Source organism: Chiloscyllium plagiosum, unplaced genomic scaffold, assembly GCF_037043375.1.
Source record: "Chiloscyllium plagiosum isolate Xiang-an unplaced genomic scaffold, Cpla_swu_hap1 HiC_scaffold_34, whole genome shotgun sequence".
In the NCBI taxonomy this organism is placed as follows: Eukaryota; Metazoa; Chordata; class Chondrichthyes; order Orectolobiformes; family Hemiscylliidae; genus Chiloscyllium; species Chiloscyllium plagiosum.
In genome coordinates, this window is record NW_028270172.1 from 6,839,266 (window position 1) to 6,853,244 (window position 13,979).

Here is a 13,979-nt window from a genome sequence, read left to right on the forward strand (position 1 = left end):
AAGGAAACCCCCTTAAACACAGAAAAATCAATGCAACAGATGTTTACATATTGAAGTTAGAAGGGCAGGAGGAGAGAGAGAGAGTTTCCACACAGCTCACTGTTGAACTCCCAATAGTTCTCGGGTTAACTATTCAACTAGAGAGCTGACCACTCCCCTTCCATTATACAGGTCATTTCTAAAACATGACCACTTTGGCCTGAAGTCTCATCTGCTTACATATAAACAAAAGGCCTCTCGAAATCCTTTTGATCTCTGCACCAAACCAGACTGATCGGAGCCTGGCCTGTTTACGACCCCTCTGAAAAAAACCAAGGACACAGTGTACTCGAGAAAAGGAACAGCTTTTAGAAAAAAAAGGACCAGCTGTGTTTACCAAAATATCAAAAAAAACTTTCTTTTTAAATAAATGCTTGAACCATTATGCCAACAAAGGAACCAAATCCCTCCACCCCACCTATATTCCGGCAATTTTTCTTCAATTCAGGTCTGTCACCATCAATGCAGAATTGTCACTTTCGTATTCTAATCCATTTGAAGCTTCATTTGTAGTCGTATCAGTCATATTTTCCAATCCCACTCCGCTCTAATTCTGGCCTCATACATGGTTCGCTGTCCCTTTGTGTCTTGTCTCAAACTGCATTGTTAGACACAATTGTCTCAGCTCTAAGTGTTGGACTTGCCTCCCTGTAGCCACTTCTTAACTCTGCTTTCTTGAAAGCATTTTCTGCAAGCATTATGCTTCTGGACCTGTCCCTTTAATGTCCCCATCTTTGCTTCAGTACCAAACAATTCTATACTCCACTGGGGTATTTTAACATGAAAGGAAATGCAGTGGTCGTGTTAACATGGTTAAACAGAAATTGATGATAGATGGCTTGTCCAGTGAAAGGTTCATGCAAAATCACAGAAATGCTGTGCTACAGAAGGGGTACTTTGGCCATTACATCTGTTCAAGCTCTTTGAATGAGCATTATAACTCAATATCATTCTTCTGTCTCTTCACAATGACCTTGAATTTTGTTCCTATTTAAATAATCATTCAACGTCCTGTTGAGTGCTTCAGTTGAGCCAACCTTCACCAGGCAGTGGGGAAGAGCTTCACAAAATAAGAATAACCAAAATGGTAACTGATTCCAACAATGCAACCTAAGATTCTGAATGCACAGAGCAAAGATTGATATTGAAGTTTGGTCAGAGTTTATGTGGATGTTCCATAAAGTGAAGCATACATCTGTCTGAATTCCACTTGTCTCCTGGTGGAATTTGTTCACTCTCGATAATGATGACAATTTGGACTGGTTTCTTGCTTAATTCAAGCTTTTGCACTGATTTCTGATCAACAGCCAGCAGGCCAACATTTGTTAGCTGTCTGGTGTATACAAAACTCGGAATCATATCACTTGCCCCATAGCTATTGTTTCATTTCTATGACTTTAGGGAGTTATCTAGTATTCTGTCTGTGTCTGAGACATCTGTTGTCTAATCCATGCAGCTGTGCTACTTGCTTAAGCCCATCTCCCTCCACATGTCATACATTACAACACTGACGTGTTTTGCAGTTTAATACTTAAAGCTGCATTGTGCCGAGTCTCCCTGCATATTTACTTTGATACCACCACTCTGCTGAAGTCTTTTTGCCAAGTGCAAATGAAAGGAAAGCAATGGATCTGAAAACACAAAAGGGAAAATACAGCACTAACCTTAACAGACTTGGAAGGGCAAGCACACATCGAGGTTCAGATAACACAGGAAACCACCATGACATAATTTATTGGCAGGCAGTGGTATTGCGCATTATGTTTCGATCCAGCTTGGTTTTGGGTGTCATTGAGTTGAATCTTGTAAACACAACAAAAAAAAATCCAATCGATGATGATGTATTCACCTTGTTCAACAATCATTGAGATGCCTTTTCCCAAGATACCGAGCTCATTTAAAGCTCAAGTGTCAGAAAACAAAGATTTTGATACTGGGAGGATGTGCACAGTACATGAAGCAGTCCCATGTGACTCAGTGATGAATGAATATTCCCTGGATCTTGAGCATCTCTAATATTATTCATTCTACTATTGGCGGCAGTGCTTCAGTCTCCTGGGTCCGAGCCTTTCAAATGCCCTCCCTATTCCTCTTACTCATCCTTTCAGACATTCATTAGAATATATCTTTTCCACATTTGGCTCTAATATTGGCTTGTGATGACATGCTTTCTGGTTTTGTCTATTTGTAATGGTTATCAAAGGAATTGTGAACATGGCCCTAGGATAGAGGTGCTCTGTATACATTGTTATCAAAAATACCCACCATGTATCTCACAAATGTGCATTGAGATAGCTCATCTCACTCCAGGGAAGTGATAGATGCTACGGTTCACTTCAACAAAGTTGGATTCGGGAGGGGATTAAAATTAACCATCATCTTTAGTGGCTTCTGCAGGAAAGTCCATGTTGGTTCACATCAGATAAAGGCAGAACCGCACAAAGGTTTTCCTGTCTCCAATTAAAATGTTTTAATGAGAAACAAGCAGTAGACCATTCTAAAGTTTTCTTGAGTGGAAGAAAGAGACATTTTCTTAGCAGCTACACACGTGCACACATGCCTACACAAACACACAGGAGAAAGTGAGGTCTGCAGATGCTGGAGATCAAAGTTGAAACTTTATTGCTGGAACAGCACAGCAGGTCAGGCAGCATCCAGGGAACAGGAGATTCGACGTTTCGGGCACAGGCCCTTCTTCAGGCACCATTCCTGAAGAAGGGCCTGTGCCCGAAACGTCGAATCTCCTGTTCCCTGGATGCTGCCTGACCTGCTGTGCTGTTCCAGCAATAAAGTTTCAACTACACAAACACACACACATGCGCACAGTAAAGCTTTTACTGGAATCTTGAATTATCAGCAATAGCAAATGTGTGTGCATATGATAGCAGATGTGGTTGTGTGTGTCTCTGTGTTTATGGGTCTATGTCTGTGTGTCTGTGTGTTTGTGTGTCTGTGTTTGTGTGTGTGTGAGTTGTGTGTGTCTGTGTGTAGGTATGTATTTCAGTTCTTTGTCTCCCGATGTTTTTTTCCAATCAGTGCTATCACCAGGTATTTTTTGCTTCGTCTCATACAATAATAGAGATGTAAAACACGGAAATAGACCCATCGGTTCAACTCTCCCATGCCGAACAGATATCCTAAATTAATCTAGTCCTGTTTGCCACTTCTTGGCCCATATCCCCCTAAATTCTGGATTAGTGGTGCTGGAAGAGCACAGTAGTTCAGGCAGCATCCAAGGACCAGCGAAATCGACGTTTCGGGCAAAAACCCTTCATCAGGAATACAGGCAGAGAGCTTGAAGCGTGAAGAGATAAGCTAGAGGAGGGTGGGGGTGGGGAGAAAGTAGCATAGAGTGCAATAGGTGAGTGGGGAGGGGATGAAGGTGATAGGTCAGGGAGGAGAGGGTGGAGTGGATAGGTGGAAAAGAAGATAGGCCGGTAGGACAAGTCCAGACAAGTCATGGGGACAGTGCTGAGCTGGAAGTTTGGAAATAGGGTGAGGCGGGGGAAGCGGAAATGAGGGATGGAGATGTAGAGGGATTGGATATCCATGATGAAGATGAGGTGTTGGGGGCCGGGGAAACGGAAGTCTTGGAGGAGGTGGAGGTCGTGGGTGGTGTCTTGAACGTATGTGGGGAGTTCCTGGAATGGGGGAATAGGACAGTGTCGAGATTGGTAGAGATGAGTTCAATTACACTGGCACCACTCCCCACCTCTTCCTCCGCTACATTAATAACTGCATCGGCGCCTCCTCATGCTCCCGCGAGGAGGTTGAGCAATTCATCAACTTCACCAACACATTCCACCCTGACCTTAAATTTACCTGGACCATCTCTGACACCTCCTACCCTTTCCTGGACCTCTCCATCTCCATTAATGACAACCGACTTGACACTGACATTTTTTACAAACCCACCGACTCCCACAGCTACCTGAATTACACCTCTTCCCACCCTACCTCTTGCAAAAATGCCATCCCGTATTCCCAATTCCTCCGCCTCCGCTGTATCTGCTCCCAGGAGGACCAGTTCCATCTCAGAACACACTAGATGGCCTCCTTCTTTAGAGACGCAATTTCCCTTCCCACGTGGCTAAAGATGCCCTCCAACGCATCTCGTCCACATCCCGCACCTCCGCCTGCAGACCCCACCCCTCCAACGGTAACAAGGACAGAACGCCCCTGGTGCTCACCTTCCACCCTACCAACCTTCGCACAAACAAAATCATCCGCCGACATTTCCGCCACCTCCAAACAGACCCCACCACCAGGGATATATTTCCCTCCCCACCCCTTTCCGCCTTCCGCAAAGACCCATCCCTCTGTGACTACCTGGTCAGGTCCACGCCCCCCTACAACCCACCTTCCCATCCTGGCACCTTCTCCTGCCACCGCAGGAACTGTAAAACCTGCGCCCACACCTCCTCCCTCACCTCTATCCAAGGCCCTAAAGGAGCCTTCCACATCCATCAAAGTTTTACCTGCACATCCACTAATATCATTTATTATATCGTTGCTCCCGATGCGGTCTCCTCTACATTGAAGAGCGCTTTAGGGAACATCTCCGGGACACCCGCACCAATCAACCACATCGCCCTGTGGCCCAACATTTCAACTCCCCCTCCCACCCTGCCGAGGACATGGAGGTTCCTAGCCTCCTTCACAGCCGCTCCCTCACCACCAGATGCCTGGAGGAAGAACGCCTCATCTTCCGCCTCGGAACACTTCAACCCCAGGGCATCAATGTGGTCTTCAGCAGTTTCCTCATTTCCCCTTCCACCACCTCACCCTAGTTCCAAACTTCCAGCTCAGCACTGTCCCCATGACTTGTCCGGACTTGTCCTACCTGCCTATCTCCTTTTCCACCTATCCACTCCACCCTCTCCTCCTTGACCTATCACCTTCATCCCCTCCTCCACCCACCCATTGTACTCTATGCTACTCTCTCCCCACCCCCACCCTCCCCTAGCTTATCTCTCCATGCTTCAGGCTCTCTGCCTTTATTCCTGATGAAGGGCCTTTGCCCGAAATGTCGATTTCGCTGGTCCTTGGATGCTGCCTGAACTGCTGTGCTCTTCCAGCACCATTAATCCAGAATCTGTTTTCCAGCATGTGCAGTCATTGTTTTTAACTCAATTCCCCAATAAAGCCTTCCTATTCATATACACATCATGATGCCTTTTAAATGTTGTATTTGTCCCAGACTCCTGTGGCAGCTCATTCCATACACGTACCACCCTCTGTGTGAAAAAGCTGCCCCTGCGGTCCCTTTTCAATCTTTCGTCTTTTACCTTAAACCTATGCCCTCTAGCTCTGGACTCTCCCAACCCAGGGAAAAGACCTTGTCGATTTACTCTATGCACGCCCCTCATGATTTTATAAAGCTCTATAAGATCACCTGTCTTCTTGAGAGAGGCGAAGTCTTCAGCTTGTGTTCAGTAATGCCTCCTTAGTTTCATTTTCACTGTTGTACAAAATGCAGCTGCTTAAATTTGCAGCTTGCTTGTGAAAGTTATATTTTCAGGGTTCACATTTTAAGTGAGGTTCCATCTCCAACATGTGGGGACTTTCATAATGGTGCAATCAAAGAATGGGACGAGGGCTATTTCTTCATTTATTAAGCTCTGGTTGTCATTTGTGTAATCTGCAGTGAGACTTGGCCAGTCTATGTGGTCAGATGATCATGTGGCCAATTTCAGTGAATGTCTGGTCCCTTTCTAAAACTATATTAGTCCAAGAAAGTCATCCATTTAAGTCAGGCGATAGGATTCAGAGTTCAACACTCCATATCTGATCAGATTTTGATGACATGGAATGCATTGATGGAGCTCTTAAGACTTGGGGTGAAGGAAAAGTAAAGTTCGAATCCCAGTTCAGCATGAGAATATTAACTTGTGACACATTCGGGTACAGCCTGAGTGAGAGCTTGTGGGAAAAAAGGGTTAGCCACTAAATTCACTTCTTTGCAATCCTCCAAAGTATCTGCATTCCTCTCATTCTAGTCTCACAAATATCCATCATTTTACTCACTCAACCCAGGGCATGGTAGTAAAGTTTTGAACTCTGGAATTTCCTTCCTGAATCCCTCTGACTCTCCACTTCTCTTTTATCCTTTAAGGTGCTCTGTAAAGTTTTGAAGGTCTGTTTGGGCGCTTTTCCTCAGGCCCCATGGCTTGACTCAGCATTAAATTTTGTTTTGTGATGCTCCTGGAAAACGCATCGGGCATTGTATTTTCTTAAAGTTGCTGTATAATTATGAGCTGCTCTCTGTTCAGTGTTCTGGTGGGTCTTGGAATACTAGGAGAAGGAATACATCTTGCTTTACTCAAGATGTGTAAAACAGTGAGGAATATTTCACCATACGCTCTGTATAATGTTCTCACTGGCTTTGCTTTCGCTGCAGCACTGGAGTCTGTTAAAATTTGCGCATGTGTAACATAAAACCGAATGAGAATTCCTACTTCCAAAACAATGTCACTATATTCTTACATCTCCAACCCATAGATGTGGGGAATATAGGTCTCTCAGGATAGAACACAATCACTGGGCACACTTTTCCCCATCCTGGGAGATGGTGACACTGGTGGCAAGAATTAGAATTAGAATGAGATTTATTGTCACATGTACTCAAGTGCAGGGATACTGGAGTACAGTGAAAATTGGGCAGTCACACGTCCCTTCATCAACTGGGGCATGGAGTATGGAAAGTCCCTGGGATATGAACATCTGACGTATGAATGTCCCGAACTTAGAAACCAACCTCCGGCTTCTCATTTTTAAAACTCTGAGTTACGCATATTGTTTCATCTGAACGAACGGACGAATTAATTCACCCATATCTGTTCTGACTTACATACTAATTCAGCTTATGAACAGCGGGGAAAAATGGAACTTGTTTGTAACCTGGGAACTTCCTGTACATGTTGCAGCGACATAAAACCCTTGTTAAGATGCGTTTGGAGTATTGTGTGCAATTTTGGTCACCACACTACCAGAAGGACCTGGAAGCTTTGGAGAGAGTACAGAGAAGGTTCACCAAGATGTTGCTTGGTCTCGAGTGCATTGACTGTGTGGAAAGGTGAAAAAGACTAGGATTGTCTTCATTGAAAAGATGCGGCTGAGAGGAGACCTGATAGTGGTCTACACAATTATGAGTTGCTTAGATAGGGTGAATAGTCAAAGGCTTTTTCCCAGGGTTGATGTGTCAATTACAAAATGGCATAGGTTCAAGGTGAGAGGGGGAAAGTTTAAGGGAGATGTGTGAGGGAGGTTTTTCATGCAGAGAGTGGGAGGAGCCTGGAATACCCTACCAGGAGAGGTGGTGGAAGCAGGCGCATTGGCAACATTTAAGAGATTACATGAATAGAGAAGGAATAGAGGGATTTGGACCGAATAGGGCAGAAAGGTTTGTTTTTAGTTTAATGAGGGTATGATGATCGGCACAAGCTTGGAGGGCCAAAGAGCCTGTTCCTGTGTTGTATTTCTCTTTTATTCTTTCTGTTCACTATTCTGTAGCACCATCTTAGGTACAAAGGTACCTAGGTGCAAAATGGTAAGTATGAAATAGAAAAAGAACCCAACAAAGTTATAATCTCGACATTACAGTCCTTCTTAGCCATGGACCTGGGCTATTCCAGCCCAATACTGAGACTATCACCAGCACAAAGCATTCAACCTTCCTTGAGTCCCTTCACCATGCCACCGCTGCTGAACTTCATTCATCATTGTTTAGCACCATTTTGTCTCCACCGACGCCACCGTTATGATAGATCCACACTGGGCCATGCTCAGAAATGCAGCCGTCACTGAAGACGCTGGACCCCACACTGGGCACTTGTCCTCCCCCCCCCCCCCCCCGCCACCGTCACCATCATCAAACAAACCTCACTCCAACCCGTTGGACACCTTGATGTCATCTGAGCTTTCCCCAGAAGGTAAATAAGGTTAAAAGTTATTGAAAAAGGCCAGAAAGAAGAAAGAAAAGTGGATGGAGCAGATGAGTTTGGGGCTCATTGGGAAGGTACTCATCTTCTTTTCACTGGCCATCCAACTAAATACCGCGTGACAAGATCCACTGGGGACTTTCTTATCTTGCCAACAATTATGACACTATTTAAAAGGTCAAGGAGCACTCGCGTAAGGGCCTGAACTCACTGCCTCTCCAACTGCCTGCCTTCCTTCCTGCAAGGGAACTAACTGGCTAGTCCAGTGGCCTGTCTGCTAGTGAGTGGAGGAGAGCAACAAATTATCCAATTCTTGGGGGGGGGTATGGCTTTGGAGACATGGACATTAGGCAAGGATGTGTCCTTGAAAAGCATGCTTCCTGCCCTTCCTTCTGCTCTGCTGAACACCACTGTTGGAATACTGTGTTCAATTCTGGTCTCCCTGCCATAGGAAGGATATCGTGAAACTTGAAAGGTTCAGAAAAAGATTTACCCAGGATGTTGCCAGGGTTGGAGGTTTCGAGCTACAGGGAGAGGCTGAATGGGCCTATTCCCTGGAGTGTCGGATGCTGAGAGGTGACCTTATAGAGATTTATACAATCATGAGGAGCATTATAGGGTAAATAGTCAAGGTCTTTTCCCAGGTGTGGGGGAGTCCAGAACTAGAGGGCATAGGTTTAGGGTGAGAGGGCAAAGAGTTAAAAGGGACCTGAGGGGCAACATTTCTACATAGAGGGTGGTGCATGTATGGAATGAGCTGCCAGTCAAGGCTGGTTCAATTACAACATTTAAAAGGCATCTGGTTGGGTACAAAAATAGGAAGCATTTAGAGGGATATGGGCCAAATCTGGCAAATGGGACTAGAGTAATTTCGGATAACTGGTCGCATTGGATGAATTGGACCAAAAGGTGTGTTTCCGTGCTGTATAATCTACGACTCAATGACTCTTCTATGACTACTTTCCACAACCACCACTCCATGAGAAGCAAAAGGAAGACCCATATTCCCTCTGTTGAATCTCGTGACAAGTAGGCCTCAACTGTGTAAGAGACAACATCTTGTATTTCCCATTATGTCTAAGTACTGGAAAATGGAAGTTGATCCCTGCTATATTACAAAAAGAATGCTCTGATTTAAAGATCAATTCAGACTGAGTGCTCTATATTTTAGTTACATGTTATCCTTTGGAAGAGTGAGCTGGATACTTTGTGATAGAGTGGCACCAGGCCTCTTTGAGTTATGTGTAAACTACCTAATAATAAGCTTCATATTGATTGATTTGCAGTTTGTTGCGGGTCTGTGTGCAATTATCCAAAACCCTGCAAACAAAGAGCAACTCTGTCTGTGAGTGAAGTGACAAAGAAAACAAGAGACTCTAAAGAAGGATTTTTTAAATTTACTCCTGGGAATAGTCCAGGATTTACTGGGATCTTCTCCACTGGGATGTGGGTGTCACTGGCTGAGCCAGCATTTATTTCCTGCCCCTAGTTGCCTTTGAAGAGGTGGCGATGAGCTGTCTTCTTGAACCACTGCCGTCCTGTGCTAAAGGTAGACCCACAATGCTGTTAGGAAGGGAATTCCAGGATTTTGACTCAGCAACACTGAATAAATGCCAATAGATTTCCAATAAGTACCTGCTGCCCTTGGCCTTCTGGAAGGCAGTGGTTTTGAGTTTGGAAGGTGCTGTTTAAGAAGCCTTAGTGAATTTCTGCAGTTCATCTTCTAGATAGTATATACTATTGCTGCATTAACACAGGAATGAGTGGGTGTTTATGGATGTGGTGCGAAGGAATTGCTTTATCCAGGATGGTGTCAAACTTCTTGACAGATGTTGGAGCTGCACTCATCCATACACCTGGGGAGTATTCCATGATATGTTTGATCTCTGCCTTGTAGATGGTGGATAGGCCTGGGGGAGTCAGGAGGTGAGTACTATTAGCCTCTGACTTGCTCTTGTAGCTATAGTATTTAGATTCTCTCTTACAGGACATTGTCATTGCCTGGCATTTGTGTGGCAGTTATCATCCCCAAGCCTGGATTTTCTCCTGGTCTTGCTGAATTTGCACATGTACGACTTCAGTGTCTGAGGAGCTGTGAATGGTGCTGAACATTGTGCAAACATCAGCAAACATCCCCATGTCTGACTTTCTGATGGAGGAAAGGTCACTGATATAAGAGCTGAAGGTGGACTACCTGAGGAACTCCTGCAGAGAACTCCTGAAGCCAACATAGCTGACATCCATCAATCACAACCATCTTTCTTTGTGCCATGTATGACTCCAACCAGCAGAAATATTTCTCCATGTTTCCATTGACTCCAGTTTTGCCAGGGTTCTTGGTCAAATGTATCCTTGATGTTATGTCTAACCTCTTGAAGTCAGGTCTTTTGCCCACGCTTGAACCATGGTTGTAATGATGTCTGAACCCAAACCGAGCTTCACAGCACTAGGGTCCCAGGTTCAATACCAGCCTTGGCGACTGTCTGTGTGGAATTTGCACATTCTCCCCGTGTTTGCATGGGTTTCCTTCAGGTGCTCCGGTTTCCTCCCACAGTCCAAAGATGTGCAGGTCAGGTGAATTGGCCATGCTAAATTGCCCATAGTGCTCGGTGCATTAGTCAGAGAGAAATGGGTCTGGGTGGGTTACTCTTTGGAGAGTCGTGGACTGGTTGGGATGTAGGGATTGTTTCTACATGGTAGGGAATCTATTCTAATCTAATCTAATCAGCGAGTGGGCTATTGCTAAGCAAATCTTGCTTCCTCGCATTCATAATAACATCTTCCATCATATTACTCAAGACTGAGAATAGACCGATGGGTTAGTAATTGACCAGGTTGGATTTAGCCTGTATTTTGTTCAAAGACGTTGCTTGGGCAATTTTTCACATTGCTTGGTAGGTGCCAGTGTTGTAGCTGAACTGGAAGAGTTTGGCGAGAGGAGCGGCAAGTTCTGGAGCACACATGTCTTCAGTACCATTGCCTAATGTTGACAGGTACATTAGCCTTTGCAGTATTCAATGATATTATATGGAGTGATTTGAATTGGCTGAAGACTGGTATCTCTGATGCTGGAGATCTCTGGAAGAGGCTGAGATAAATCATTCACTTGTCATTTCTGGCTAAACATTGTTGCAAATATTTCAGCCTTATCTTTTGCACTGATGTGTTCAGCTCTTCCATCATTGAAGATGGAGGTCTTCATGGAGCTTCTTCCTCCTCCTCCAATGAGTTGTTTAATTGTCCACCGCCATTCCTGTCTAGATGTGGAAATGTGGCAGGACTACAGAGCTTAGATCTGGTTGTGGGATCACTTAACTCGGTCAATCACTTGCTGTTTATGCTGTTTAACACATACGTCCTCCCTGTTGGTAGCTTCACCAGGCTGACACCTTATTTTCAGGTGTACCTGGTACTGCTCCTGGTATGTCCTCCTGCATACTCTTAATTGAACTAGGGTTGATCTCTTGGCTTGATGGTAATTGTGTATTGGGGGCGTGGGGTGGATGTGCCAGGCCATTGGAATTACAGATTGTATTGGAATATGATCCTGCTGCTGTTGATGGCCCACAGTGCCTCTGGCATGACCAATCTTGTATAACTAGATCTGTTTGAAGTACCTCCCATTTCTCGGAGTGAAAGCGCCCCACAACACAATGGAGAGTTTTCTGAATGTGAGCTTTGTCATCACAGGGTCCCAAGAATTAGAGAAACACATTGGGGTGGCATGGTGGCTCAGTGGTTAGCACTACTGCCTCACAGCACCAGGGACCCGGGTTCGATTCCCACCTCGGGTGACTGTCTGTGTGGGGTGTGCACTTCCTCCTTGTGTCTGTGTGGGTTTCCTCCAGTTTCCTCCCACAATCCAGAGATGTGCAGGTCAGGTGAATTGGCCATACTAAATTGCCAAATTAAGGGTAAATATAGGGTAGGAGAATGGGTCTGGGTGGGTTACTCTGCAGAGTGCAGGTGTGGACCTGTTGGGCCGAAGGGCCTGTTTCCATACTGTAGGGAATCTAACCTAATCACATGCACAAATTTGGCCATATGTTATGCTCCAACTGCATTAGAACAAGGCAACTAACTCTGTACATGTTCCCTTGTACCTGTGGAGTTTTGCCCATTAAATGCAGTTAATGTGCATTCAGGTGGTGATTCTATTCAATTTACCTGTTCATCTGAGGAAAATCTGTCAGAATCTCTCTTTTTGGGTCCAGGGATCAGCTGGTGTGTGCTGGCTCATACTGTGGAACCCAGATGCACTCCAGCTGTGTTCACGCCTCCCAATACATTCAAGTTAATTCTACAGCTGATTGTTGTAGTGCACCAAAAGCTGAGCCTAAAAACTGTTCTGACAGATGATCCATGTATGAAAGTGTAGCTCTAAATGAAATTTCAGTGTTGAGTTCCATAATAGTTTAATTGTTCATAATGAATAAATGATTTGCTATTATTGTCATTAGGAATGATAGCTTTGCAGCCAAATAATATTGTCAAGGTTCATTTTCTGAGCTCAGGAGCAAACTGATTAACTCTTGAAAGTGGATAATTTCTGTGTCAGGGTAGCTAGGATATTAAATAAATTATCTGAATCTCTAGCTTTATCAAGGGTCACAGGGTTAAAAAAAATACTAAATGCTTTGTATTTCTGAATTGTTCAGAAATGTTTGTTTTTTTTTAAACCAGTCCCAGGACAATTATGTCACATTAAGCTGTGGTATGTCCAGGCAGAATGGATTAATGGACTAGCTGTTGTTTCTCTCTCCCTTTCTAATCCATCTGTACGTATGTTCCAGAAGAGACATAGCATGGAGACTGCTCTCTATGTTGTTATGAGCTTAATAAACCTCTGCATGTACTCAACAGTGTGTCTCCTCTCATGAAGATTTATTTACTTACTCTGTGACAACATTCAATTGCTCATGTCCCTCCTCACTGGAGATGCAAAATGTTTGAGTTTATAATGTTGGCTTTATAACTTTAACTTGTACCCATGTACAAGATTTCAAAACCCCCTTTTCTTCACTGACTGTAAGATTTAGGAGCAGGATTCGGCCATTTGCTTCTTTGACACTGTTCTGCCATCCGATCACGGTTGATACATTTCTCAACCCCAATCTCTTACCTTCTCTCTGTAACCCTTGACCCCCTTACTAATCAAGAACCTATCTATCTCTGTCTTAGTTTCCACAGTGACTTGGTTTCCACAGTTTTCTGCAGCAATGAATTCCACAGAGTTACCACCCTCTGGCTGAAGAAATTCCTCAATATCTCAGTTCTCAAGGGCTATCCTTTCATTCCGAGAGCGTACCTTCAGGTCCTAGTCTCTCCTACTAATATCTATATCATTTCCATATCCACTCTATCCAGGCCTGTCAGTATTCAGTAAATTTCAATCAGATTCCCCTCTCATCCTTCTAAACTTCATGGAGTACAGACCCAACCTCCTCAATCACTCTTCACATGACAAATGCTTCATACCTGTGATTATTCGAATGAATCCCCTCTGGACCCCCTCCAACACCAGCACATCCGTCATTAGATACAGGACCCAAAATTACTTATAATATTCCCAATGTGGTCTGACCAGACCTTACATAATGTCAGCCATACGTCTCTGTTCTTATATTCGAGCCCTCTCGAAATTAATGCTAACATTACATTTGCCTTCCTAACTGCCAACTGAACCCGCATGTTAACCTGAAGAGAATCCTGGGATTAGGATTGCAAGTCCCTTTGTGCTTTAGGTTTCCGAAGCCTTTCCCATTTAGAAAATAGTCTACGCCTCTACTCTTCCTACCAAATTGCATAACCTTACACTTCCCCACATTGCATTCTATCTGCCCATCCTTTGTCCACTCTCCTAAAGTGTCCAAGTCTTTCTGTAGCCTCCCCATTTCCTCAACACTACCTACCCTCCTCCCCCTTTCTTTGCATCATCTGGATACCCAGAACATTTCTAATCATTTCACTTTTTCTTGGGGTTCTGGATAAAGTATGAAG